At 39.3% G+C, this 26670-nt stretch overlaps 1 protein-coding gene across 13 annotated transcripts in view; it reads right to left on the bottom strand.

The window, feature by feature from the left end:
- SYTL5 (synaptotagmin like 5) overlaps positions 1-20985 on the bottom strand; it is a 242492-nt gene extending 221507 nt beyond the window's left edge. For 9 of the 13 annotated variants that reach the window (XM_054544445.2, XM_054544453.2, XM_063721209.1 and 6 more), the window contains exon 1: positions 20731-20985. The gene's annotated coding sequence lies outside the window, so the exon portion shown is untranslated. The remainder of the gene's footprint in view (positions 1-20730) is intronic. The other 4 variants (XM_063721208.1, XM_054544449.2, XM_009234712.4 and 1 more) reach the window with 1 other exon arrangement.
- Between the last annotated feature and the right edge of the window lie 5685 nt (positions 20986-26670).

The raw sequence follows: 26670 nt of genomic DNA, 5'->3' as shown, positions 1-26670 counted from the left end.
CTACCACTTCACTTGTCAAAAGTTTTCTGTTTATTACTAAAACCAATAGAAAAATCCTAAATTTTATTTGATTAAAATTTTACTTAATTCCTGCAATCATTCATTTAAAAAATATTTATTGAGCACACTGACTATATTTTAAACACTATTCTAGGCTCCAGGAATACAGCAGTGTAATGACAAAGCCCCTGCTCTTGTGAAACATGTTCTATTGGGGAGGGGGGTCAGCCAGTAAAAAAGAAAAGTAAATAATAACTAGAATACATAAGGAACTTAAACAACTCAATGTCAAAAACAATCTTATTGTAAAATGGGCAAATGATCTGAAAAGACGTTTCTCAAAAGTAGATATACAAATAGCAAACAGGTATATGAAAAATGCTCAACATCACTAATCATCAGGGAAGTGCAAATCAAAACAAAAACAGTATAGAGATTCCTCTAAGAACTAAAAGTAAAACTACCATTTGATCCAGCTACCATTTGATCCACTACTGGGTATCTACCCAGAGGAGAATAAGTCATTATATGAAAAAGATACTTGCACAGGCATGTTTATAGCATCACAATTCACAATTGCAAAAATATGGAACCAGCCCAAATGCCTATCAATCAACGAGTGGATAAAGAAATTGTGGTACATATATATATGATGGAATACTACTCAGCCATAAAAAGGAAATAATTAATGGCATTCACAGAAAACTCGATGAAACTGGAGACTATTATTCTAAGTGAAGTAATTCAGGAATGGAAAACCAAATATCATATGTTCTCACTCATAAGTAGGAGCTAAGTTATGAGGATGCAAAGGCATAAGAATGATATAATTGACTTTGGGGACATGAGGGAAAGGGAGGAGGGGGGTGAGGGATAAAAGACTACACATTGGGTTCAGTGTATACTGCTTGGCTGATGGGTGCACCAAAACTTCACGAATCACCACTAAAGAACCTACTCATGTAACCAAATACCACCTGTTCCCCAAAAACCTATGGAAATAAAAAAATTAAAACCAAAACCAAAATGAGATACAATTTCATCCCAGTTAGAATGGCTATTATTAAAAAGACAGTAATTTTAAAATGCTGGCAGGATGCAGAGAAAAAGGGAACACTATACACTGTTGGTGGGAATGGAAACTAGCAGAGCCGCTACAGAAAACAGTAAACAGTTTCCTCCAAAAAATAAAAATAGAACTATCATATGCTCCAGCAATCCCAATGTTGGTAATATTTCCAAAATAAAGGAAATCTATATATTAAAACGACATCTGCACTCCCATGTTTATTGCAGCGCTATCCACAATGGCCAAGTTATGGAATCAACCCAAGTGTCCATCAATGGATAAATGAATAAAGAAAATGTGGTATACATACACAATAGAATACTATTTGGCAATAAAAAAGATTAGAAAAGATTAAAAATTTAAATGAAATTCTGTCATTTACATCAACATGAATGGAACTGAAAGTCATCACGTTAAGTGAAATAAGCCAGAAGACAAACAGCACATATTTTCACACATATATGGGAACTATAAAAGTGAATCTCATGGAGATAAAAGGTAGAATGGTGGTACCAGAGGCTGGGAAGTGTAGGGGGAGGGGGAATGAGAGATTGCTTAAGGGATACAAACAGACATTTAAATAAAAGAAATAAGTTCCAGCATTTGATAGTACAGTAGGGAAATTCTAATTAACAATAGTTTATTATGTATTTCAAAACAGCAAGAGAAGATTTGTAATGTTCCCAACACAAAGAAAAGATAAATAGTTTAGGTGATGGATATCCCAATTACCCTGATTTGATCATTACACATTGTATACAGGTATCAAAATATCGCATGTACTCCTTTTGGGTACATGTACAACTTTTCGGGTATATGTATAACTAATATTTATCAACAAAAATTAATAGAAACAATAAATATGTAATATTTCAGATATGTGGTAGGGAAAAATGAAGTAAAAAAGAGGTTAGGAGTACTCTGTTGCTATTTTATACAGGGCAGTCAGGGAAAGCTTCATGATAAAGTAACTTACAAGTATTTCATAAAATTTTTATGCCTTCAGATTGGAAGATGTAACTTCTTACTTCTTCTATAAGCTATACAATAAGTATTCACACATTAAGTTATTTACATCTATTTGGTCAGTTTATGGAGCAATGGGAAAAGAGAAGCCACCTTCCAGGTACCTACTATGTGCAACACACTTTATATACTATATATGTTATCTCATTTAATCCTCATCATCAACCTCTGAAATATTAGTAAGCTTGTTGTATAAATGGGGACACTAAAGTTCAGTGAAAACAAGTAAATAACCCAAGACCATATAGTCGTTAAGTATCAGAGGCAGGATTTGAACCCATGACTGATGGGATTCAAAGTTGTGAAGCTAAAGTTGGATGCCCTAGGTAGCTACTAGAAAGTGCCAGTCAGAGAAATTATACCGCCTTGCATATCAAGTGATGTAAATTTACTTTTTATCTAGACTTACCTTAGGGCATGAAGAACTTTCTACCTTGTATTTATTTATATTGTGTCAATTTTCCCCAAGAGGTTATATAAGATTTATGAGAGTGGCATCTGTGTCTGAATCATCTTCAGTGTCTGGTAGAGTGTCAGAACCTTGGCGGGAACCTCTTAAACATATGCCTAAATACTTAACTGAATGAAATAAACCCAGAAGCTTAGAATTAAGTCACTAACTATTAAGGCTTTCCTCAAATAACACTAATGTTTTTTGAACAACACACTAGGGAAAATTCTTATGGTAACTAAGAATGTCACCTGCTTCTACCAAGGTAATTAATAAAGAGTTAAATCATAAGCACTTAAATCAAACTAGAAACAGGATTTGCAGGTGAAATTCACAATATTGACTAAGTGGATTTCAATGTTCTTTGAAGCAAAGTCTTAGTTGTTGTTGTTGGTAGTGATGTTTTTCTAATACAAGGAGCCCCTCCTACTGCTAGGCACATGAGGTCCATGACTTTCAACCTTTGGAGTTAAACCTTTTGAGAATATATCTGAGAATTGTATATATATACACAGATATATATATATACACACAGATATATATATATATATGTATATATATGCCATTCTTTATATATATATAAAGTTTATATTTGTTATAGATTCTGTAGTCATATTTCCCCTTTGTAAACCATTGGACTAGAGGATCAAAAATGCTGTTTGAACCTGTAGTCATTTTTACTCTTCAGAGTAATAAATGAAACAGTACTTCTTTCATTCTTGGACACACTACTTAAGGGCATCTTTGTAACCAAGCAGGTGAGAGATTACTACACACTCAAGACTAAACTAGTGGAGAAACCATGAACAGATTCTGTAGAATAACGTAGAACAGTGTCTTTGTTATGCCCAGGGTCAATTTGTAAATGGCTTTTGCTTCTTCTGGCATAGAGGAAAAGAAAGATTTGAGGATATGAAAAGAATGACTCTTACAGCAGGGGAATAAGTGGACATCTGCAATATGGCTGCAGGCCAAGAGATAATGAGAGTAAAGACAGTGTGCCTCCCTGCAAAAGGGCAGGGCCAATGGACTGAAAGCACAATATATCTGATACCAAGTTTTAAATTTCCTTTCTGCATTGTAAATCCCTGGTGTTATCCTCAAGCCTTAAACAAGACAACTTTCTGTTAGCTGGGTCTTGAGAAAGAGGCTGTTTTCCACAGTTTGGGGATGAAATGGATCAGAGAGAGGTAGTAGTATCATGGAGAACCAGTTACTAGGAAGCAGGGGTGACTGAAAGAAAAGCTGTTATGTATGTGATACTAAGTGAGGGGACAAGAGAAAATTCATGTTAAGCTTGTGACACACATAAAAACACCCAGGGTTCCTCAATCTTACTGGGAGAGGAAAGTGACTCCCAACATTCTCAAATAATCATGTTCCTAGTTTATATTAAAGGGAGAAGTAATGCAGCCCCTCCACCAATCTCTAAGGACTAAAGAACTGGACACACTTGAATTATACTATAGTGGCGCCTTTGTTTTCAAGGATAATAAAGGGCATTGCCAAAAGGCACATGTAAGAGCAAATGTATACATATGGAAAATTCATTGAGTAGTCTCAGGTCATGGCACAAAATGAAAAGATAATTTGTATTTAAATAGTCCATAAAGTATATCCACATTTTCCCTAGACTAATATTTACTTACTTTGTTACTTCAAACTATCCCTTTAAAAATGGATCATCAACTGGAAGTCATAATAATTTTGTTTTATTGCTTGCCATATGGGATTTTCTCCCAAATATTTGGACATTATAACTGCAGACAATTTGAGAATCTTTACCTCAGAGGCTCTCCATCCAACACCATTTTAAGAGAAGGGAAGTGACATTGCCACAAATATCCCTGATGTTCATCTGCTCTATAAAATCCCCATGCTTAAACCCTCACAGGAAGAACTTTCAAAAGAGAAACGAATGTTTTTTACACCCAATACTTCTGGGCAATTTTCGAAATTTGATTTTCTGATGTTTGAGATGGTGATGAAGTAGTGGGGAGAGGGAGAGGTGTAGCTAATGTGCTTCAAAGTGGATGCTCAGCTATAAAACTAAAAAAGCCAAAATGGGATTATTGTTCCTTCAATGAATAAGCAATGAATAGCATCAGGAAACAAGCAACGGTCATAAAATAATGAATCAAATCCTAAACTGGTAGCATTTCATTGTCAGCATGACTCACTCCTTTTCCGTCCAACTCATCCTTTCATTAACAAAAGAAACAAAGTCACTCTGATCATCTAGACTTCTTGAGTATCGAATTTTTTCACTATTACTGTTCCCTCTTATATTTACAGACCTGTTTATTTAATCCAATGAGGTGGAGGCAAAGAGCTTTACACTGTGTTTTGTTGTAAGGAAGCATAGATGGCTAGAGAAACAGGGAAATATTGTGGTATAGAAATAGTAGCTAATACTTATTTAGTATTTACTAAGTGCCAGATAAAAGAGGTAAAGTAACATACCCATATTATAACTGGTAAGTGGCAATAGCAGAATTCCAACCACTGTGCTTTACTTAGTGTGAATTCACATCCTGACTCTGCATTTACTTATAGACCAGATTTTATCTTAATGACGTGAATAATTCTGAAGTACTGTATTTTGCAGCCTTGAGGGAATATCATATACCAAATTCCTACTCATTTGTTTCTTCCACCAAGAGGATGTTGTGGGATTCTTGGTAGCACAATGAGAATAACAGAAGAGGTTCCTGGATCTATAATTTCTTCCGTTTACTTAAACTTTCTGACCCAAGAACTTCTGAGGTTTCAAGGATCATCTAATGGAATACCTGGGCATCAGGAAAGGCAGTTTCGTGTAGGAGTTAACAGCACAGACCTGGGAGCCGTAATGTCTTGGTTTGAATCTTGGCTCCTCCACTTAATAGCTTGAGATAATAGGTTACTTAACTTCTCCATCACAGTTTCCATATCTCCAAATTGGAATAATAATGGCACTTACTCTTAGGGTTGTTGTGGGGATTAAACAATAGAATCAGTCAAGCGCATAGGTCAAGGGCCACACTGCTTTGGCACCTCATGCACAGAAAGCACAAGGAGAAAATTGAGATGAAAGACCAATACAGAGCCCTTTCCTCTCTATTACTGGAGAGAAGCAGTAAAATAATCATGTGACCTTTGTAAGAAAGGGATCATGTGACCCTTTAAAGAATAAGAATGAAGTCAGTAGTCAGGTGGGCCTGTGAAGGAAGCTCCAGGTAAATGGAAGGAATTTTGCTCCTTAAACATTGTGGGTTTTGTGCTAGATGTTCTAGGCATCATATTCCATCAACTGAGGATTTATTGTATCCATATGGCACTGATGTAGGGAATGGGGATACACAGAATTGCAAATCGGTCTATCCTCCAGAAACTAACATTTTAGCTATGAGTAGACATATTGGGAGCACAGAAGGGCTAGACTAGATGCTAGATATAAACGTGTTAGAAGTTCAGAGAAGAGAATGGTGGGCAAAGGCTGAGCAAACCATGAGAATTCTGGATTTATGGCTAAGTTTCATCTTGATCTCATCCAGGCAGATCATAGATGCCAAGAGAGAGCCAGGGAGGTCCTCTAGGCATGGCAAAGGGTACAGGAAAAATATAGAAATATATATGATATCACTAGAGTCCAATAGTTCTACCAATTGGCTGGAGGAGACGATTCTACAGGGAGAGAAGTAGCGGGAGCTGCAGTGAGAGGTGTAGGAGGAAAAACTACCTTCACAGATTTGACTCCATCTGTGGAGGTAGATTTTCCATGGCCTGAAGTCTTGATGCCAGTTTGGCACCTTGGTGAGTAGAAGTTTCAGACCTTGTCCCAAACATTTTTGGTAAAATACAAGGAAAACTACTTCAGGAAATAACAATAATAATGAGTGGTTATCACAAATTCCCAGCGAGCTGAATGGACTATTATTTCCGATTCAGATTTTTTCATCGATTACAAAGGATATTAAACCTACTGATTGAATGTGCAAAGCCACATGGGCCAAACAGCATCCTGGCAACATCAGAATATCTTTTGATCCTCCCAGTAAATGCTCTGGTCGTGTTCCACTGCTGGGAATGTTCACAGACCATATGCTCTTCAGAAGCATATATATATTCCAATGGATTTTCTCCTACTTTTACTGGTAACCAGTCAAGGATTCAGATATTATCTATACAGATACGAGGTATACTTAATTTATCACCCAGATTAATTTAAAAGCATCCCTTAAAATACTGCCCAAATGTAATTCTTTTCAGTGCTTTTAGTGTCAACAACAGCATGGCTTTGCCTATTAAGTTAAAACACAAAAAGGTTACAAAAATGTTTCAGCAAATATTTAGCTAGAACAAGGTCTTCAGAAGAAAAATAGAGGAGAACAAATAAAGGTTTCATGTGGCCAATATTACAAGTGGTACTTTACAAATAAATACATCTACATCCAAAGCCTTTTCATTTTGTGGAAATGTCTTCTATCAATCAGTTAATGACATGTGTCCCAGACCAGACACTGCAGACAACCATTCTAACTTGTGGTGGGAGTAGGGTTAAAGAGCAAGGGTGAGTCTACAATGTATCAGCCTAATATGGTCACCTTTTAGGTATTTAGGATACTTAGATCAAAGGGAATTGGCATATGAATATGGGGCAGACAGAGATTTATTTCTTCCTTTATATTCTCCCTATGTAAGAATATACAATATACTTCTCTAAGTGTTTTTACTATGGCTTTTTACTGAGCTTTAGAGAAAGTGAAATGAGGTCAAACTCCTTGTTTATAGTGTCCAATGTAATTAAAATAAAGTGTTGTTTCACCTGGCTACTCACTCTGCCAAATGCCAAGGGAGGAAAAACAAGGAGTACCCCTAGTCATTAATATCAGAATGAAACTGCTTTTCTAGAGCTAAAACTGCCATGTCAAGTTTGGTGTAGAGTAGTCAAAGGGTCCAGGGGTCCTCCCCTCGGGATTCTAAGTCCTGTCAACACCTTGACTATCTCTATGCAGAGATGGAAGAAACTCAGGGGATCGGGCAGTTGAGTTCTTTTGTCTATGCCTCCATGGCCGATACTGGAGAATGACTCACACTTTCTCCAAACCCCTTCTAGCAGGCCTTCTTGTACTGCAGATGCTAGAAAGCTAAACACACACACACACACACACACTCACTCACTCACACTTTCCAGACTCCCTTGCAGCTAGAATTCTAATTGTGGTTTATAATCTAGTAGTCAGATGCATCCACAGGATGACTGGAATGAGAATGTGAACTTTGTGCTGGATGTCAGTGATTCTTGCGAGCAGTGAGTTCAAGGCATTCAGTTCATTTGGAGAGCACTGGTGAAGGTTCTAATAGCTATTCTCTAGAATGACAGATGCTGAGCACCATGAGGCAGCAGGGGCAAAGTGTTCGCTAGAAACACCCTGCAGTGTGATTGCTGGTACTTCTGGCCATGTAGCATCGAAACCACATTCTCTGCCCCTCCCAGAAATTCCTTGAAGTACCATCCTCAGTTATTCGTTGCCATAAAATGATGCACAACAACCCTATAATTTCAGTGACATACGAAAATAAGCATTTAGTTATCCCATAAATCTACAGAGTTCAGATGGCCTGGCCTTGGCTGATTTTGGCTGGGTTTGCTAATATATCTATAGTCAGCTGCAATTCAGCTTGCCTAAATGCCTGGAGATCAAGTGGCTGTTAGACAATCCAAGATAGCTTCAGCTGGGATAACTTTCATGACTTGGCTCTGTACCACATGTCTCTCATCCTCCAGCAGGCTAGCTTTGGCTCTTGTCATCTTCCTGAAGATGACAGAGGAACAAAAACGGAAGTAGAAGTGTGCACATGCTTTTTCAAGCCTCTATGTGCTTCATATCCACTAACATCTCCTTCATCAAAGCAAGTCACATAGTCAACCTCAGAATCAAGGGACATATAGATATTATCCTTAGTGAGAGAAACTACAAAGTCACATGTCCAAAAGACAAGATTAGGGATGGAGACAATTGGGGCCATAAAAATCATACCACCTAATACCTTCAAATAAACTCTTCTGCTTAAACTGGGCGAGGGGATTTAGTTGTTTTCAACTAAAAAACTTAAGTAATATACCCACATTGCTTGATCATCAGGGGTTGAAACTCACAATTGTGGGAAAACTACACCAGAAAAAAATCTTGGAAAAGTGAATTGTTTGCCAAGCAAATGTAGTAACTGAATTAAGAATTCTATGATTGACCTCATAATCTTTGGTTTGCTCCTGCCCTCCCCTTTCTTATTTCCTTTTGTTGCCCTGCTGTCCCTTTCCTGGCCTTTTTCCTTAGAGTATAAAGAAGCAGAATGATAGCTATTTGCTAATAAATGCATTGAAAACGTCTGAAAAAAAACATCAGTAACAGTTAACAGGAGTTGCCACTGAAGAGGGATATAAAAACATGAAAAGGTGGAAAGTAATTTTCACTGTGTGCTCTTTTATGTTTGAATTTTTTAACGTTACTGAATTACTCTTTTGGTGAAAAATTAGACAAAAAATTAGATAAGGAAATGGAAAGAGATAGATGAATAGACCAATAGTGAAACAAATTCTATATGTAGCTGTTGGTTTTACTCTTTTCTGTGCTTAGGAACTATAGGGCTAGCCATAGTTTGTGACAGAAATTCATGCCACTGGCCAAAAATAAGATTGGAGTTGTTTAGTTAAAAATTCATTACCATGAATCCATATAAATACAAATAAATTATTGAATAAATAAATACATAAATGAAGGAAGGAAGAGACAAATCTTAAGGGCAGAAAAATTCCAAATAATTTTTGTAAATACCTTCAAGGAGGTGGAACATAATTCCTGATTCCTTAAATATGGGCATGCAGTATGGAAAGGGAGAAAAAAATGTGACTTTATGGTGGAGAAATCTGACAGTCACCACTTCAGCCAGGTGATCAAGGTCAACATCAACAATGATAAGTTATGCTGATAGTATATACCCTTTATATGATGTTATGAGAATGGCACTCCTCCCAAAAACACAGAACCCCAGTCTAATCAGTAAAAAATATCAGACAAATCCCAGTTATGGACTTTCTACGAAATGTCCGACCAGTACTCTTTAAAACTGTCAAGATCATCATAAACAAAGAAAATCTGAAAAAATGTTACAGCCAAAAGCAGCCTAAGGAGACACGAAGACTGCATGGAATCCTGGAGCAGAATAAGGACATTAGGTAAAAATTCCAAAAATCTGAATAAAACATGAGCCTTAGTTAATGATGATGTATCAATATTGCTTCATCAGCTGTAGCAAATGTGCCATACTGATGTAAGATTTTAATAGGGTAAACTGGATATAGGTATATGTAACTCTCTACTATCTTCAAAATTTTTCTGCAAACCAAAACTGTTCTAAAAATAAAGTTTATTAAAAATCCATTACTAATTCTGAAGAAATAATTAAAATAATCAATCAATCAGTCATTCAATCAGTAGGTATTGTAGAAGATACAAGTAGCACTATCTAAACACCTAATCAGACTCATACAAACAGAAACTTCAAACTTGGAGCCAGGTGTTTGTGTAGCTCAGAAAACAGCCATCACAAGATCTATATAGCTCAGTAGTGAGCCCATTTGAAAGCAGCTATGGTATGAATAAATAACTATACCTGATCTGCATAATAAGTGTACAGTACTAGCTTTCCTGTATGCTTGAGAAGTCTTTTAGTTTATGGGGAAGTCAGGAAAATGCTTCTTTTTCCTTATGTATTAAGATTGTGCTATCCCTGAAAGCAAGTGTTTTTAGTGGAAGGTTAGGAGGGGTGTGTGGGCTCTGCTCATTACAGCTCACCGCAGTGTAAAGGTCTTAAATGAAACAAGACTCAGCTTGCCAAAGCCCACCTTATGCTGTTGTGTGGGAGCCATTAGGGAGTTATTCTAAAGTGGGCAACTCTTAGTGGGAAAATATAGTGGAGAAGGAAGACTGATGAATCCAAGAGCAAGATCAGATCCTTTGAGAAGGAGGCAGGAGTTCCTAACGGGAAGTATGGAGACTTGTCTGCAGAAAATTGAAAAGTAAAGTCCTCTTATGGCACACAGTAGAGTAGGTGCTCAGTAAATGGTAGCTATTATTATTATTTTTTTTTTTTATTTTTTTTTAAACTTTAACAATTTTTTTCTTTTATTATTATTATTATTATACTTTAGGTTTTATGGTACATGTGCACAATGTGCAGGTAAGTTACATATGTATACATGTGCCATGCTGGTGAGCTGTTATTATTATTAAAAAAAAAGAAAGATCTGTGAGGTAAGAATGGAAACTGAGATGGCTCTCCTACCCTCCATGAAAGGTTAGAGGTAACTGCTTTCTCTGTGGGCTGTGGGTTAGGTAATATTTGGTATTCAGTTTAAAATTATTTCCCACATCTGTTGTAGTTTCCTTTGCTTTGCTTAGAGCAAGTTTCTCAATCTGGGGTCCATGAACCCCCAAGAATATATCAGTAGAATTTAAAGAGTCCATGAACTTGGATGGGAAAAAAATTACATCCTTATGTTCACTAATCTTTATCTGACATTTAATATTTCCTGCAAGTATGAATGTAAGCAACAAACCACAATAGTATTAGCAGTACCTGTGACTGTCACCAAAGAAACAGATATTTTTCGTATCATATTACAGTTATTGTAGATATCATGTAATATGTTTCATAATCATTACTACTTTAAAATTTAGGTCATTAGATCCAGCGTTAGATCTTGTTGCTTAATAACTTAATTAAAAAGTACATAGATTACTATACCACACAATTGCTTTTAATTTCTGATAAGTGTATTTCAATACAATTTGCTTCCTTTGTAATCCAGTGAGTTTGAGTTTATGTATTTAAGCCACCATTCTGATAAGGAGGTCACCGACTTCATCAAAGGTTCCAGGGCACAAATGATTTAAAGATTACAAATCCTGGCCCAAAATTCAAAAATCTGGTACAGTTTTACTGCTTTGTTTGGTGGCATTGTTAAGGAAAGCAAGGAGTAGGTTTGGAAGTATAAAGAAAAAGGTCATGTCAACTGCCTCCCTACTCACTACCATTTTACCCAACACACGCCTGTGCGCGTGCACGCGCGCACACACACACACACAAGACAAGGAGGAATGTAGCCCCTGTGTGCTGTGCTGAGACAGCAGTAAAATAAGAGGTGGATTGTGCACAGCAAAGAGCAATGGGCAGCTTCAGGACATATAGAAGAATCACAGGCAAATGGACACAGGCGCAGAGAGGACACAACAAACTGTGTTTTTCTAAACATACTAGAGGATGTGACCCTTAACGGCCGTAAGAAAAACGGAATCTTGTACCCTGCCATTCTAGTTGATTACAATATACTTAATAACACAAAAGAAAAAAATACATTACATGATGAGAGACATTGACTCTGAGAGCCATTAGTTTAGAGTGAGGGCTAGAGGAGGCTTTCACTGAGGCTGTCCTTTGTTAGTACAGCATCTTTGTTGGTGATGGTTTCATTTCTTTAAATTATTACATAAAATCTGATGTATATAAAAGAATCTATATCAATTTAAATAAGTTATAAAGAGTAATACTAAATGAGCCTTTATGAACCCATCACCCCATTCAAGACCCAGAACATCATCAATGTTAGTACCTCTACTATCTGCTCCTACCTTATCCCATCCCTGTCTCCCCAGTACTATTCTGAATTTTGGGTTCACCTTGCTTTAGGATCTATCACGTGTGTATGATTCCTAAGAATGTGTTGTGTAGTATTGCTTTTTTTTGGGCTTTATAAAAACGACACCCAACTGCGTGAAGTTTTTGGTGATTTTGTTAATAATATGCATCTGTGTTCTTGCATAAAGAAATGGTTAATTCATTTTTACTCTGTTGAAATAATAATTAATATCAAATTTATTTATCATTTTTCCATCAATGGACAATCAGATTATTTCAGAATTTTTGTATTATGAACCATGTTGCTATGGCCATTCCTAAGGAGAGTTCCTGCTTCACATGCAGGAGAATTTGTCTAGGTGATATACCTAGATATAAAGTTGTTAGGTCATAGGGTTTGCAAAATGTTCAACTTCACAAGAGAGTACTAAATTTTCTTTTCCAGAATGGTACCAATTTGTACTCCTATCAACAAAATATGTGTTCCCATTGATCCACATTCATACAATAGTTGGAATTATCAGATCTCATGGTGTATTTTCATCTTTGTACACCAAAGATAGTATTTTGCCGCATCATAGAAGGGACATAAAAATGTCAGCAAGTGCTAAAAAGTTTTGTCAGCATATCTTACTTCAAGGTTACACAGAAGGTTATACAGAGGCTGAAACAAGGGTTTCAATGTAGGTAGTTTGGGGAAGTGATACTAGGGAATAGAAGTAGGAAATTCGGGAAAGGAAAAGAAGAGAGAAAACCAATACAGGAGTGTATTTTTTAGTTGGTCACAACTGTAAACAACTAGGGCTTAATCCTGCTTAGTTAGACCCTCTGAGAATCTCTTGGAAACAAACACTATTAAAATGCAATTGAGAATTATCAGGTCAAGGATGGAGGAGGGACTATTTATCTTAGGTTCCCATCTCACATTAGTCAAGGGTTGGCTCTTGGGCCTTTAATTCCCTCACATTCCATAACACACATGTGTGGGTACAAGAGTGTTCCAACAGGCCTTCCTGTTGAAACATCAAAGAAGTCCTGGGGTGAGAAGTGAGATATTCGCTGTGAGGCTAAGGCAAGGCACTCTCTGGTTTTACCCACATAAAGCTGGTTAATGGACTAATGGCTTAATTAAATGGTAGGCTATAAGGCTGTGCAGTGAGGCACAAGAGATGTCCAATAGACATAGCTAGTAAGTGGCAGAGATGAAATTCAAACACATGTATCTATCACAGATCAAATATTAGGTACTTGGTACATAGCATGAAAACACTGTCCACTGCCTACCGATAGCCAACTCTACCTTTCATCTCTACTGACAGAATGCCAATTGGTTTCAATAGCAGACAAAGATCTCTGGGGTAGAGCTGGCACAGTAGCTCCATGGTGCCACCACAGGCCCAGATTTCTTCTACCCTTCTGTTCCAACATCTTTAATGCTAGCTTACATCCAGTCAGTCACTCCATGGTCCAAGATGGCTCCAGGCATCATGCCTGCATTCAAGACTAACAGCAGGAGGAAGAAGGGGGAGGTACAAAAGGGCCCTCCTCCCAGTCAAGTCAAATCCCTTTAAGCAGGCCTCCCAGAAGTACCACACAACACAATTACCTCTCACTGGTGGAACTCAGTCATAGGTTCACACCTTGATACAAGGGATGCCAGGAAATAGAAACTATTTGCTAGATACATCACTACCAGTAATAAAACTGGTATTCTGCCACTAAGGGAGAAGGTGGGAATAGATATTGCATGGCAACTCAAAGTCCCTGCCACAATAGTCATTTGATTTAGAGCAGGTTTTTAGTATACATATATCAGTCTTCTTATTTGTAAAATGGAAATTAACATGACTACCTCACAAAGTTGTTATGAGGAAAAATAAGATAATGTAAATAAAATTGCACAGTGCCTGGTATGCAGAAAATACTTAATAAATGCTAGCTGGTATTAATTCACTTCGATGAGTCATCAGCATCAGGGCCTAGCTTTGAGCCAACCCCCAGATAACTGATCTTTATCAGTGTCCCTGCATTTATTAGGTTTGAGGGTGTTGGGTGCTGACTCACACCCACAACACTCATAAGGGTTTAAAGCTAGAGTGGCAGCTTAGTAATTTACAATGGGAAATATAACTGTCAGGGAGACCAGACACTCTGACCAGGTTATTCTCACCCTGAAGGCAATGAACATGTGGCATCCTAAGGTTGATTGCCGAGCATGAAGTCAGGAGAAACAGAATTAATTATACAGTTCAGATCTTTAATGGCATTGGGCTTGTTGTATCCATCTCCACAATTGGGCTTCTGTTATCTGGTGGTCAGAAGCTCAGGCTAGAAACATGACAGGTAACCTCTTCCCATTGACAGTGCTGGGAGGTGCATTACCGGAAAAATTCACCAAGAATGTGGAACATGTGGGAAAGCTATGAGGGTAAACTCAAAACAATTATGGCATAGTAAATCTATTCTGAATAGAAGCCCTATACATCTGGCATAACTTTGGAATAGTTGTAAGTAAGGGAAATACTTTAGCAAGACCCATTCTTTAGATAATAGGCCTAGAGTAAATGGGGCAGCTAGAAACCTGATTACATCTTTGTTTAAAATACTTATTGGATTACAAGTTGAATACATTTTTAAGTTTAAAATAGAAATATTTTCACTGTTTCATATGGAGATATAAATAGAGCTTTAAGAACAATTTAAAATAACATAAAATGCTTTAAATTCAGCAAATAGAAAATCATAACCTATATGTATACAATATACATGTACGTATATGTGTGTGTATATATAGCACCTATATATAGCACCTATATATATATCAAATTTTCTAATAACAGTAACAAAATGTGAATTTCACTGATTTAATTCTATGAAATCAGGTAAAATATTTTCTTCATATCCAATAATTTTGGGGAGGGGATACTGTTTGATGTAACTCACTGTTAGTCTTGTGTAGAAACAATTGTGTGATTAAATTAGAAATAATTTAAAATTAATGTTTTTTGGGGGAAATTTGCAATGCCCCTTGAAATCTCTAGAATGGTTAATCCTTTAAAATTGCATATGAGAAGTATGCAACCAATCTCATAAAATCAACTTTGAGCTTCTAGAAGAGCAAGCTGCAAAATAGCTCTATGATTGGAGAACAAACATGAATAGAGACTAATGGGCTGATGTGTAGCCTCTGTATTTATTCACTTCTATTTGTATGAGATTAAAAGAAATCCCAGTACAGCATTTTCTCCCACTTTCTCATCCTTCGTCCTATTAACAGGAAAAGTAATTATGCTTGGCAAAAAGAAAAATGTAATGCTGGCTGGGCACAGTAGCTCACACCTGTAATCCCAGCACGTTGGGAGGCCGAGGCAGGCAGATCACTTGAGGTCAGGAGTTCAAGACCAGCCTGGCCAACATAGTGAAACCTCATCTCTCCTAAAAATATTTTTAAAAAAAATTAGCTGGGTGTGGTGGCAGACACCTGTAATCCCAGCTACTTGGAAGGCTGAGGCAGGAGAATCACTTGAACCCGGGAGGCAGAGGTTGCAGTGAGCTGAGATGGCGCCACTGCACTCCATCCTGGGCGACAGAGTGAGACTCTGTCAAAAAAAAAAAAAAAAAAGTAATGCTATCAGCAATTAGAATTACAAACTTCACATACAATGATGTATGTAATGACCCTGACTCATCCAATACCATAAAGTCTCAAAATGTCAGAGATACATGGTTTGCAAGGTATCATCCCTACACCAGCAGCATCAACATCATCTAGGAACTTGTTAGAAAGGCAGATTCTTGGGCTCTATCCTGACACCTATGGAATCAGAAATTCTGGGGCCGGATCATAACAATCTGCTTTTAACAATTTCTCCAGGTGATTCCGATGTCCATCAAAGTTTGAGAACCACTCATCTAGACAGAACCATGCTATTTCAAGTACGATCTGTAAACTGGTAACATTGAAATCACTAGGGGCTTGTTAGAACTGCAGAATCTCAGACCCCACATAGACTTATTGGATTAGAATCTAAATTTTAATAAGGTCTCCAGGTGACTTGCGCGCACATTAAAGTTTGAGAAATGTCATACTTGTCCAGTGGTTTCTTTCATGGGCTGAATTGTGTCTCCCCCAAATTCACATGTTGAAGTCCCAGCCTTCAGGGGCTCTAAATATAACTATTTGGAGATAAGGCCTTTGACGAGGTAATCAAGTTAAAATTGGGTCTTTAGACTAGGCCCTGACACAATATATGACCAGCATCCTTATAAGAAGAGATTAGGACACAGACATGCACAGAGAAAAGACCGTAGTAAAGATACAGGGGGAAGATGGTCAGGTGCAAGTGAAGGAGAGAGGCCTCAGGATCAATCAACCCTTGATCTTGGACTTCCTGCCTCCAGAATTGTGAGAAGATACATTTCTGTTGCTTAAATCACCCAGTCTGTGGTCCTTTGAATGGCAGCCCTAGCAAACTAATATAGTTTCCAAACTCAGGCACATGGTGGAGTCATCTAGGGAGTTTTTAAAAAATTGATACCTGGGTTCCGTTCCCAGAGGTTCCAATTTAAGTGGTCTGAGGATCAGCTCATAAATCTTGATTTTAAAAACCTCTCCAGCCAGGCATGGTGATTCAGGCTTGTAATCCCAGCAATTTGGGAGGCTGAGGTGGGTGGATCACCTGAGGTCAAGAATTGGAGACCAGCCTGGCTAACATGGCGAAACCCCATCTCTACTAAAAATACAAAAATCAGCCGGGTGTGGTGGCGGGTGCCTGTAATCCCAGCTACTCAGGAGGCTGGGGCAGGAGAATCACTTGAACCTGGGAGGTAGAGGTTGCAGTGAGCTGAGATCGCGCCATTGCACTCCAGCCTGGGCAACAACAGTGAGACTCCATCTCAAAAAAAAAAATAAAAACAGAAAACAAACAAACAAAAAAACCTCCCCAGGTAATTTTTAATGTGCGACAAAGTTTGAATACCACTGCTAATCTACTCTTTTGGATTGTGTCCAGTCTTTTGGATTACCTGGGCCACACTGGAAGAAGAATTGTCTTGGGCCACACATAAAATACACTCACACTAATGATAGCTGATGAGCTAAAAAAAAAAAAAAAAAAAAAAAAAAATCGAAAAAAAATCTCATAATGTTTTAAGAAAGTTTACAAATTTGTGTTGAGCCACATTCAAAGCCGTCCTGGGCTGCATGTGGCCCGCAAGCCACAGGTTGGACAAGCTTGATCTACTCCATTCTTTTCATTGATGAGAAATCTAAGACAATTGTAATTGTTAAATTTCAATCTCTTGATACTTGCTTATCTGATCTCCTACCATTATGTCCAAAAACTACCTTCTGTAAGTACTTGAGAGAATATTCTACTGGAAAAGAGAAAGTTAAATCAAAGCTGGCAATAATATACACTCTTTTCGTGCTTCAACTTTTTAAGTTTTAGCGTGTGTGTGTGTGTGTGTGTGTGTGCTAGGGACCATTTTGAACTTTGTGTGTGGTGTGTGTGTGTGTGTGGTAGTACATCTTCCCCAGTACAGGTATAGAGAAGGTCCCCAAAGATAATCTGTTGAACCAAGTTGTCAGTGCCACTACCTCTCCCTAGGTTCTTCTTTTCCCTCTTGTTAAGGTTCCCTCAAGGCTCCTAGGATCCAAATTAAAGACACTCAGATACCGTAAACCAGCCTTCCAAGGCATTGGCAGCAAACCACTAATCAGTTTTTTTTTCCTCACTAAATCCTTTCCCATGTCCCTGTGAAGTTTTGAAGCTCCCAAACTCAACACTCCACTCAAAGGACAACTATTTACTGAATATTTACTCTTTTCCAGGAACTCAAGGGTTTGATTCATACTTAATAGAAACCCTATGAGATTACACACACACACACACACACACACACACACAAGCAAGCTGCAGTCTCTAAAAGTTAGCACACTCCATAAAAGTGATTTGGCACCCTTAAAATACCATATACTCATGTGGAGAGGGGAAATCTGCTCTAAATGTGTGCTTTTGCTACATTGATTAATATTTACTATTTTACTTGGCCCGAACATTGATATGATCACAGGTTCAAAAAGACTTATTTTCTTGACAGTCTAGTAGACTTTCTGGTCAGTTCCCCAAATACATCACCTACCTGCCTCTCCCTGGCTGCCTTTCCACTATAGAATCTGAAAAAACTGATACTTTCCCAGTCTCCTTTGCCACTAAGGGCAGCTATGTGCCCCAGATATTGCCAATGAGATAAAAGTAGGATTCTGTTAGATAAATTTGGGGAAAGATATTTTTTCTCTGATGAGAAAGTTCCATGAGGAAAAATACTCTGACCTTTTCCACCCCGTTTCCTGTCATTGAACATGGGATTAGGACCAAGTGTCTTGAGCTGTTAGAGCCATCTTGAAGCCATGAGGGTAAGACACTAACTCAGAACCCTGATATTGTTGGGTCACTGTATCAACTCCAGTTATCACCTACTGTCAGCCTTCTCTATTTTCTTTCTTTCTTTCTTTCTTTTTTTTTTTTCTTTAGAGGCAGGGTCTTACTCTGTCACCCAAACTAGAATGTAGTGGTGCAATCATAGCTTATTGCAGCTTTAAAATCCTGGGCTCAAGGGATCCTCCCACCTCAGCCTCCTGTGTAGCTGGGACCACAGGCACATGCTACTATGCCCAGCTAAACTTCTGTAGTATTACAAGCTACATTTAGTTGGCTTTTCTGTTACTTTCAGCAAAAAAAAATAATGATAAAAATTAAAAATTAAAGTTCACAACAATATATAGATTTTTTCAAATATAGAAAACTCTCATTTATTTAGAACACAGTGTATTCTGAGGATCCACACTTTGAGTACCATTGAATTAAATGACTTATCTTTTAGGAGTGAAGAGAAAGAATGCGCAGGTAGATTTCAAGGAATGGTAAACCTAATCTGAACTGCCAAATTATTTTACTCATTCATCTTTTTTCAACAGACCTTACTTTAGTAGGCTCCAGGGATACAAAGATTAATAAGGCATTACCCTTGCTTTCAAATAAATTTTATTACTCTAAGCAAGATGGATATGTAAACCAAGAATCATAAGGTGGTAAGAGCTAAGATAGAGGTATGTACGGGAGAGGAGTTATGCTATCAGAGAAGTGGGAAGCTTAACGGCTCCCCGGGGACGATATTGGAAGAGGATCATGGAAGCTTCCACTCAATTCTAAAAAATTATTCCTGTGATCTGACTAAACATGTAAGGTTTTATTAATTTTATTTCAAGGAGGGGTCTTTTCTATAATTATAGGTTATAAAACAAATGACAATTCAAGAAAGATCGGGGACTAATCAACTGCCAGAAAAGATACCCCATCCATTTTTCTCTCCCACAAAGCAAGACAAAAACATGGTTTTGTGGGTGCATTTTGGGGTGGGGGTGGTGTGCATATCAGCAGGGTTGTTTTCTGGAATAGAATACTTCTGTGTTGTGAATTAAGACCACCTGTTAACATTGCATCAAACCAAACAATTTGATGGTAAAGCAATCAGTTATCAATATGAACCACAAATTCATGCATTCTGGGAGATGCTCTCCTCTGCTCCTTTTAAGCAAAAATGACAATAATTAGTATTTACTTAATAGTCACAGAAACATTTTGCATTTAATGATAGAGAAAGGGGAAACATTTCCCTGCCACCACCACCAAAATGATTTTTCTAAAAGAGGTTAATAGAAGGAGCTCCCTAACCTTAGAGGAGAAACTAACACGTAGTTTTGCACTGTTAAATCCTTATAAGAAACAGAATAGGTCCTCACTGGTTGTCTTGCAAGGGAATAATAGGCTTTGGAGCATATCTGAAAATAGAGAAAATAAAACCAGCAATAGTCTTCTAAAATTTTCCTGGAATACAATACTTTGAAAATAAAACATTCAATAGTGTCCTTCAATTAATTGTTTCAACATTGTGGCATTCACATTAATTGTGCCTCCGGAACATTTTGATTCAGTCAATGATAACGAGATAGATATGCAACAACTGCAGTTACCTCAAGAGCTGGCATGTCCTGGGCTGGAGAGGGTTGTTCCAAGATCCCAACTCAGGCTACAGTAAAACATTTGCCACCTCACAGAGAATGAAGAAGCCACTCTGGCAAAGGATCCCAGCTAAGCCCTCTGGCTCTCCTGTCCCCACCTCTAAGAATTACACCGGAGGAAAATGGGGGGAGGAAGGAAATACACGAAACAAATAAAACATTCCTAGCTCCATAAACGTCGCATTCGGACATGTGAAGGTACGCGGTAAATTAAGAACATGGCCTCAGAGTTTTGTTTATCTGGGGTCTGGGCATAGATTTTATATTCTCTGTTGCGTTTTTTAAATCTAACTTTCTGTCTCCAATGGAGAGAGCCAGAGGGAGGAAGCAAAGGCAGACAGACACAGGCTGGAAGACCCCCTCCCCGCGAGTCCCCCAAACAGTAAACATCAGAAGACGAGAAACTTGCCTGGCCCTCACCTAGACGGAGAGGCAGCTGGTCCAGCCTCAGGAGGGGGTCAGCCTGCTGGGATGAGTCGGTGAAGCTGGAGCTGAAATGCAGACCCCAGGCGGGAGGCAAAGTCCCGCTCCTAACCCAGGGGAGCAGAGTGACTCACGCGCTTGGCTTCCGCCTCTCGGCGCTGTGCGCCCCTCTCCCTCCCCACCCCCAGCAAGTACCAGGACCTAGTGCCTCATGAGACGCGGTCTCCAGGCGCCCCTATCCACGGGGCTCACAGCCGGATGCCCCCAGGCGGCGGCGCCAGAGTCGCGCCAGGCACAGCCCGCCCCTCAAGGCAGCCGCCCGCTGCCAAGGGGTGAGAGCCTCCTTCGTGGATCTCCCTCTTCTCGGCTCCCCGCCACCCCAGGACCCCATGACCCCGGGCTGACCGTTTGAGCTCAACACACCTTTCATATACTACCTGGACGCGGCTTTGCAAAGTCCCTCCTGCAGGCTGTGCCAAACGGGCTTCAGGATGCACAACCAGCCCCAGGACTTACAACCGGTCTGCAAAGACCCCACCCCCGCCATCCTTGGTCTCCACCTTGTGGTGGCTCCGGAAGCCTCTCAGCCCAGAAACAGGTGCAGCTGGCTCCTCAAGATCCCAGGTGTATCCCTTTCCATAGGTCTTTCCTTTCCTCGGACCCTACCTTGCAGGAACTGTTACCCCCCCACGCCCCCCAGCCAACACACACCGTGGCCCATCTGACACATCCACCTGCAAGGTGGATGTGGCGATGCCCAAACCTCCCACAGTTTGTACCTACACCAGGAGTACCCCTACTGCTCACCACAGCCAAGGCACAAGTTACTCCCATCTCATCTCCTAGGAGCCCCCTTCCTTGTGGAGGAGGCTGCAAGTCTCTCCTCTCTCATATCTCCCCTGGGTCTTGAAAAAGTACTGTGGGGAATGATGGGACCCTGGTGCCAGGGGTCACCTGCCTAATCTGACATGGAGTAAGAAAAGCCAAGGCTCCACCCAAACTGGTTTTGGTGGCAGTGCTTCGTTGGGACAGTCAAGATGTCCTGGGGTGCCAGGACTTAGAAGAGTTAATAGCTTCAGCAAACATGGCATGGGAATTCTGCCTCACGACCTGGTGTGTTCTGGTAAAAGTCAACTTGTTCTGCTAGGAGGAGGGGTAGGGGTGATGAGCCCTCAGTCCTGCCTTCACCATATCAAAACTGGAAGGAAGAAAATGTATAAAAAGAGTTCCTTTAGCCCTGGCAAAGGTGAGGGATTATAGAGTTCGGAGAGAAAGAAACAAGAATAGGGAAGGGGTGGGCCATTTTCTCAACTTGAGGACAGCATTTCAGCTGTCAGACTTCTTATAACTCTGGTAAAGGATGGGGATCCAATTTCAAAAAGTGGGCAATATCCCCTAACACTTGCCCTTTCTTGTCATCCCATTGTTTTCTTATACCATTATAAACTGAGATCTCCCCCACAATTGGATGCATAGGGACTATAAGTTACTCATTTCAATGTACTAATAACCCAGCACATGGCGTAACACATAGTGGAAAATAAAGCTTTATTGAAAGCTCGGAAGTCTACTATCCAGGACCTTCCTCCCCCCGTCTCTGGCTCCCATCTCTACTTTCCATCTTTTTCCATTTCTTTACCTTTACTTTTCTTGCTTGTCTATACCTACTTCCCTGAATAATACCAGCCTTCAGTTTTTCTACCTCTATTTTCCAATTTTATAAGGCAGTGTTTCATTTCCAATTTTATTTGTTCTCTTTTTCTAAAGTCTCCCCCTACTCTGCATTCTCTCCCAATGCCCTATTTTCAAGTTTAATTTTAATGAAGTGCCTTTCCTCGAACCCTAGCTTGCAGGAAATGTCACCCTCCCCACCACCCCACACACACCGCTTTTTTGTTTGTTTTAAGGTTGGATCAAAATTCTTACCTATCAAAAATCTTACATTCCCCAGAGAGTGAGTGTGTGTGTGTGTGTGTGTGTGCGTGTGTGCATCCAAGACAATGTGTCTTCTCGCACAAAGCAATCAGCCATATATTACTAGAGCCATATCTTCATTAATTCATTCAACTCACATTTACTGTGCCCCTAATGCATACTAGACATTGTGTTAGGTCCTAGGTTTATAGAAATGGATAAGGCAACGTGACTACCATCAAGAATGCCACAGACTGAGCGGTGGGGGAAGGGGAAGAGCAGATAATAAAACAAAGTTACATAACAATGCTGTAAGAGAAATGTGTACAAAGGTGCTGTGGGAATAAGAAGGAAGCTCACAGTACTTCATGGAGGAGGCAGGAGTTGGTTAGGAAACATTTTACCAGAAGACGGCAATTGAACTGAGTCTTGAAAAACAATTAGGAGTTTTCCAGGAAGACAAGAAGGGAGAAATATATGCAAGATGAGTAATTTACTTTGAATTTTATTTTTTAATTTTTTTATTATACTTTAAGTTTTAGGGTACATGTGCACAACGTGCAGGTTTGTTACATATGTATACATGTGCCATGTTGGTGTGCTGCACCCATTAACTCCTCATTTAACATTAGGTATATCTCCTAATGCTATCCCTCCCCCCTTCCCCCACGCCACAACAGGCCCCGGTGTGTGATGTTCCCCTTCCTGTGTCCATGTGTTCTCATTGTTCAATTCCCACCTATGAGTGAGAACATGCGGTGTTTGGTTTTTTGTTCTTGCGATAGTTTACTGAGAATGATGATTTCCAATTTCATCCATGTCCCTACAAAGGACATGAACTCATCATTTTTTACGGCTGCATAGTGTTCCATGGTGTATATGTGCCACATTTTCTTAATCCAGTCTATCATTGTTGGACATTTGGGTTGGTTCCAAGTCTTTGCTACTGTGAATAGTGCCACAATAAACATACGTGTGCGTGTGTCTTTATAGCAGCATGATTTATAATACTTTGGGTATATACCCAGTAATGAGATGGCAGGGTCAAATGGTATTTCTAGTTCTAGATCCCTGAGGAATCGCCACACTGACTTCCACAAGGGTTGAACTAGTTTACAGTCTCACCAACAGTGTAAAAGTGTTCCTATTTCTGCACATCCTCTCCAGCACCTGTTGTTTCCTGACTTTTTAATGATCGCCATTCTAACTGGTGTGAGATGGTATCTCATTGTGGTTTTGATTTGCATTTCTCTGATGGCCAGTGATGATGAGCATTTTTTCATGTGTCTTTTGGCTGCATAAATGAATTTTAATTTGAGTCTCCTTTCCCTTGTAATGGCATCATTATTAAGGCAGATGGTGTGTAACATTGTTCCAGAGTTAAAAGAGTTCTCTTTCCTGATAGCTCCAGGGACAATTCTTGGTTCTACTTGGATCGTGTGTCCATCCCTGAAACAATTACCATGGCCAGGTAGGTAGTATATTCTGATTGGCTGGCCTGGGTCATGTGCCCACTCCTGGGTTTTTGTTCTCTCAGTTCCTGCCAGGAAAGATGTGAACAAAAGTAGCATGTCAATTATATGTATACAAGCATTTCTGACATAAAATGACATACTCAACTCTGAAAAATCTCTCATTTTTCAAAATCACACACTAAAACTAACAAGGCATAAGAGTTAAGGCAGATCACTCAAAACTTATGTACCTTTATAAGCAGAGCATTAACAATTTTTAAAAAATAATATATCAGGTGATGACTTGTGCGCAGCTCAGACACACAGCTTGTTATGGCTAGAGGCCACCTCAGTAGATATTAAACATGCAAGAAACCAATAGAGAGGAAATTCTGCTTGAGAGAGCTGAGACAATGCAGATGGAAGTGGAAGTCTAAGACAGAAAGGCTGCTATTAAGGTGGGCACAGGAAGAAGTACACTCTGCCTGAGGCAAGAATCATGCGAGGCTGAGCGTCTACTTCCTTGGAGAGGAAGCCCTGGGTGTAGAACCTCACTTTTAATTTTAAAACATAAATAAAGCTAAAAGGACTTTTGACACTGCAGCAGCCAAATTGAGGGATTTTTCCTTTCATGCTGAAGGTTAAAATTCTACTTCGACCCAACGTCCACATTGTATTGACATTCTTCCCCTATTTCCTATTACATATATACTATTTGTTATAGACAATGTGTTATAGCAGAAGAGATTGTGTGTATTTGTTTATTACCTATCAAATATTTATCAGGCCCATGTAGTCTAATCTAGTCTCATGCTTTAAAATTCCAATTATTCGCTAATGACTCCCAAATTTACGCCTCTGGATTGGTTATTTCTCCTGAACTCCAGATACTTATCAAGCAACCTGTTGAGCAACCTGCTCAACATCCTCACCTGAATGGCAATAGGAATCTCAAACTTCCCTTATGCAATACTCAACTCTTTCATTTGTTGCCTATTCTAGACATTTTACACAAATGGAATTATAAAATATGTGGGCCTTTGTGTGTGGCTTCTTTCACTGAGCATAATGTTTTCAAGGTCATCCATGTTGTAGCATGCATCAGAACTTCATTCCTTCTTATGACTGAATAATATGGGTCTATTTCTTAAAGAGGGACTTCAGTTTGGGAGTATAGAGGAGAGACAGGAAGGATCTCCGAGAAAAGCTGCAGAGCGAAGGCTTGATGGAGGTTGTGTTTTCCGGTTAGATAGTTGTTCCCCATATGAATCCTGTGCTTGCCTTGCATCCTGTGAGAGCCTCAGGCCCAGCTGCAGGCTTGTCTGCTGGCAGGGTAGTGTCTGCAGTCCTGGCTTTTTGCTTAATGACAATGAAGCATCAATGCCTCTTCCTGCAATTGCTTCTACAACAGCTTCTATGAGGTAAGATCTTTGGGATGCCCGGATCCCCTGAGGGAGATTCATGGCAGAGCACCTGGGGTCTGGTTCCATCTGCTCCCAAGTTAAGATGAACTTGGATCCATGGGATAGTCCCAAGGGATCCCCTCAAAATCAGTGGTTAGACAATGGTGGAGTCATTCAGTCAACATGTGGTTTGTGATAGTCGTCTCTATTTATACAACAAATCTTTGTGAAGCACCCACTTTGGCACCAGGATGCTAAGCTGTGCTGAGGAGTCAGTCATCCTGTGGTCCTGCGCTAAGTGCTCCTTCCAGTCTCAATACTTCTGTAATTATCTTCTTCCAAAGGAACTTGCAAACCCTGATAGATCAAAAAGAGAAAAGTTACTTTCTTTGCCTCCCCTAACTGATGATCTCCTGGGGAAGATTACACAGAGTGGGGGCTCTGAAGCCCCCTCCACACACAAAAAAACAAAATCCCAGGAGTGGGCACATGACCCAGGCCAGCCAATAAGAATACACTACCTGCCTGGCCATGGTAATTGTTTCAGAGATGGACACATGATCCAAGCAGAACCAATCAGAATTATCCCTGGAGCTTTCAGGAAAGAGAATTCTTAACTCTGGAGCAAAGTTATACACCATCTGCCTTAAAAATGATGCCATTACATGTAAAAGGAGATGCAAATTAGAATTCAAAGTGAATTATTCATCTTCTATATATTTCTCCCTTCTTGTCTTCCTGGAAAACTCCTAGTTGTTTTTCAAGACTCAGTTTAATTGTCATCTTCTGGTGAAATGTTTCCTGACTGCCTCCTTCAAAAGTCATGTATTACTGAGGTCTTCTTTTACTACTTTATTTTGAATGGCAACTCTCCCACCTTATCCCTTATTCCTGCTTAATTTTTCCAGTTGTCCTTATCACTATCTGATGTACTAAATATCATATTCATTTATGTCTTTATTTTCTGTCTCCCACTTGTAGAATATAAACTCTATGAAAGTATGAATTCTGTTTTATTCAACGCTGTATCCCCAATGCCTAGAACACTATCTGGCCTGTGGTAGGCACTAAGGAAATATTTGAGTGCATATTTGCCTACTGTGCACCAGGCACTGTTCTAGGCATTACAAATAGGACAGTAAATAAAAGAGGTAAGCCCCTCCCTC

This window comes from Pongo abelii, chromosome X (assembly GCF_028885655.2).
Source record: "Pongo abelii isolate AG06213 chromosome X, NHGRI_mPonAbe1-v2.0_pri, whole genome shotgun sequence".
Lineage (NCBI taxonomy): Eukaryota > Metazoa > Chordata > Mammalia > Primates > Hominidae > Pongo > Pongo abelii.
This window is presented reverse-complemented; position numbering and strand designations above follow the sequence as displayed.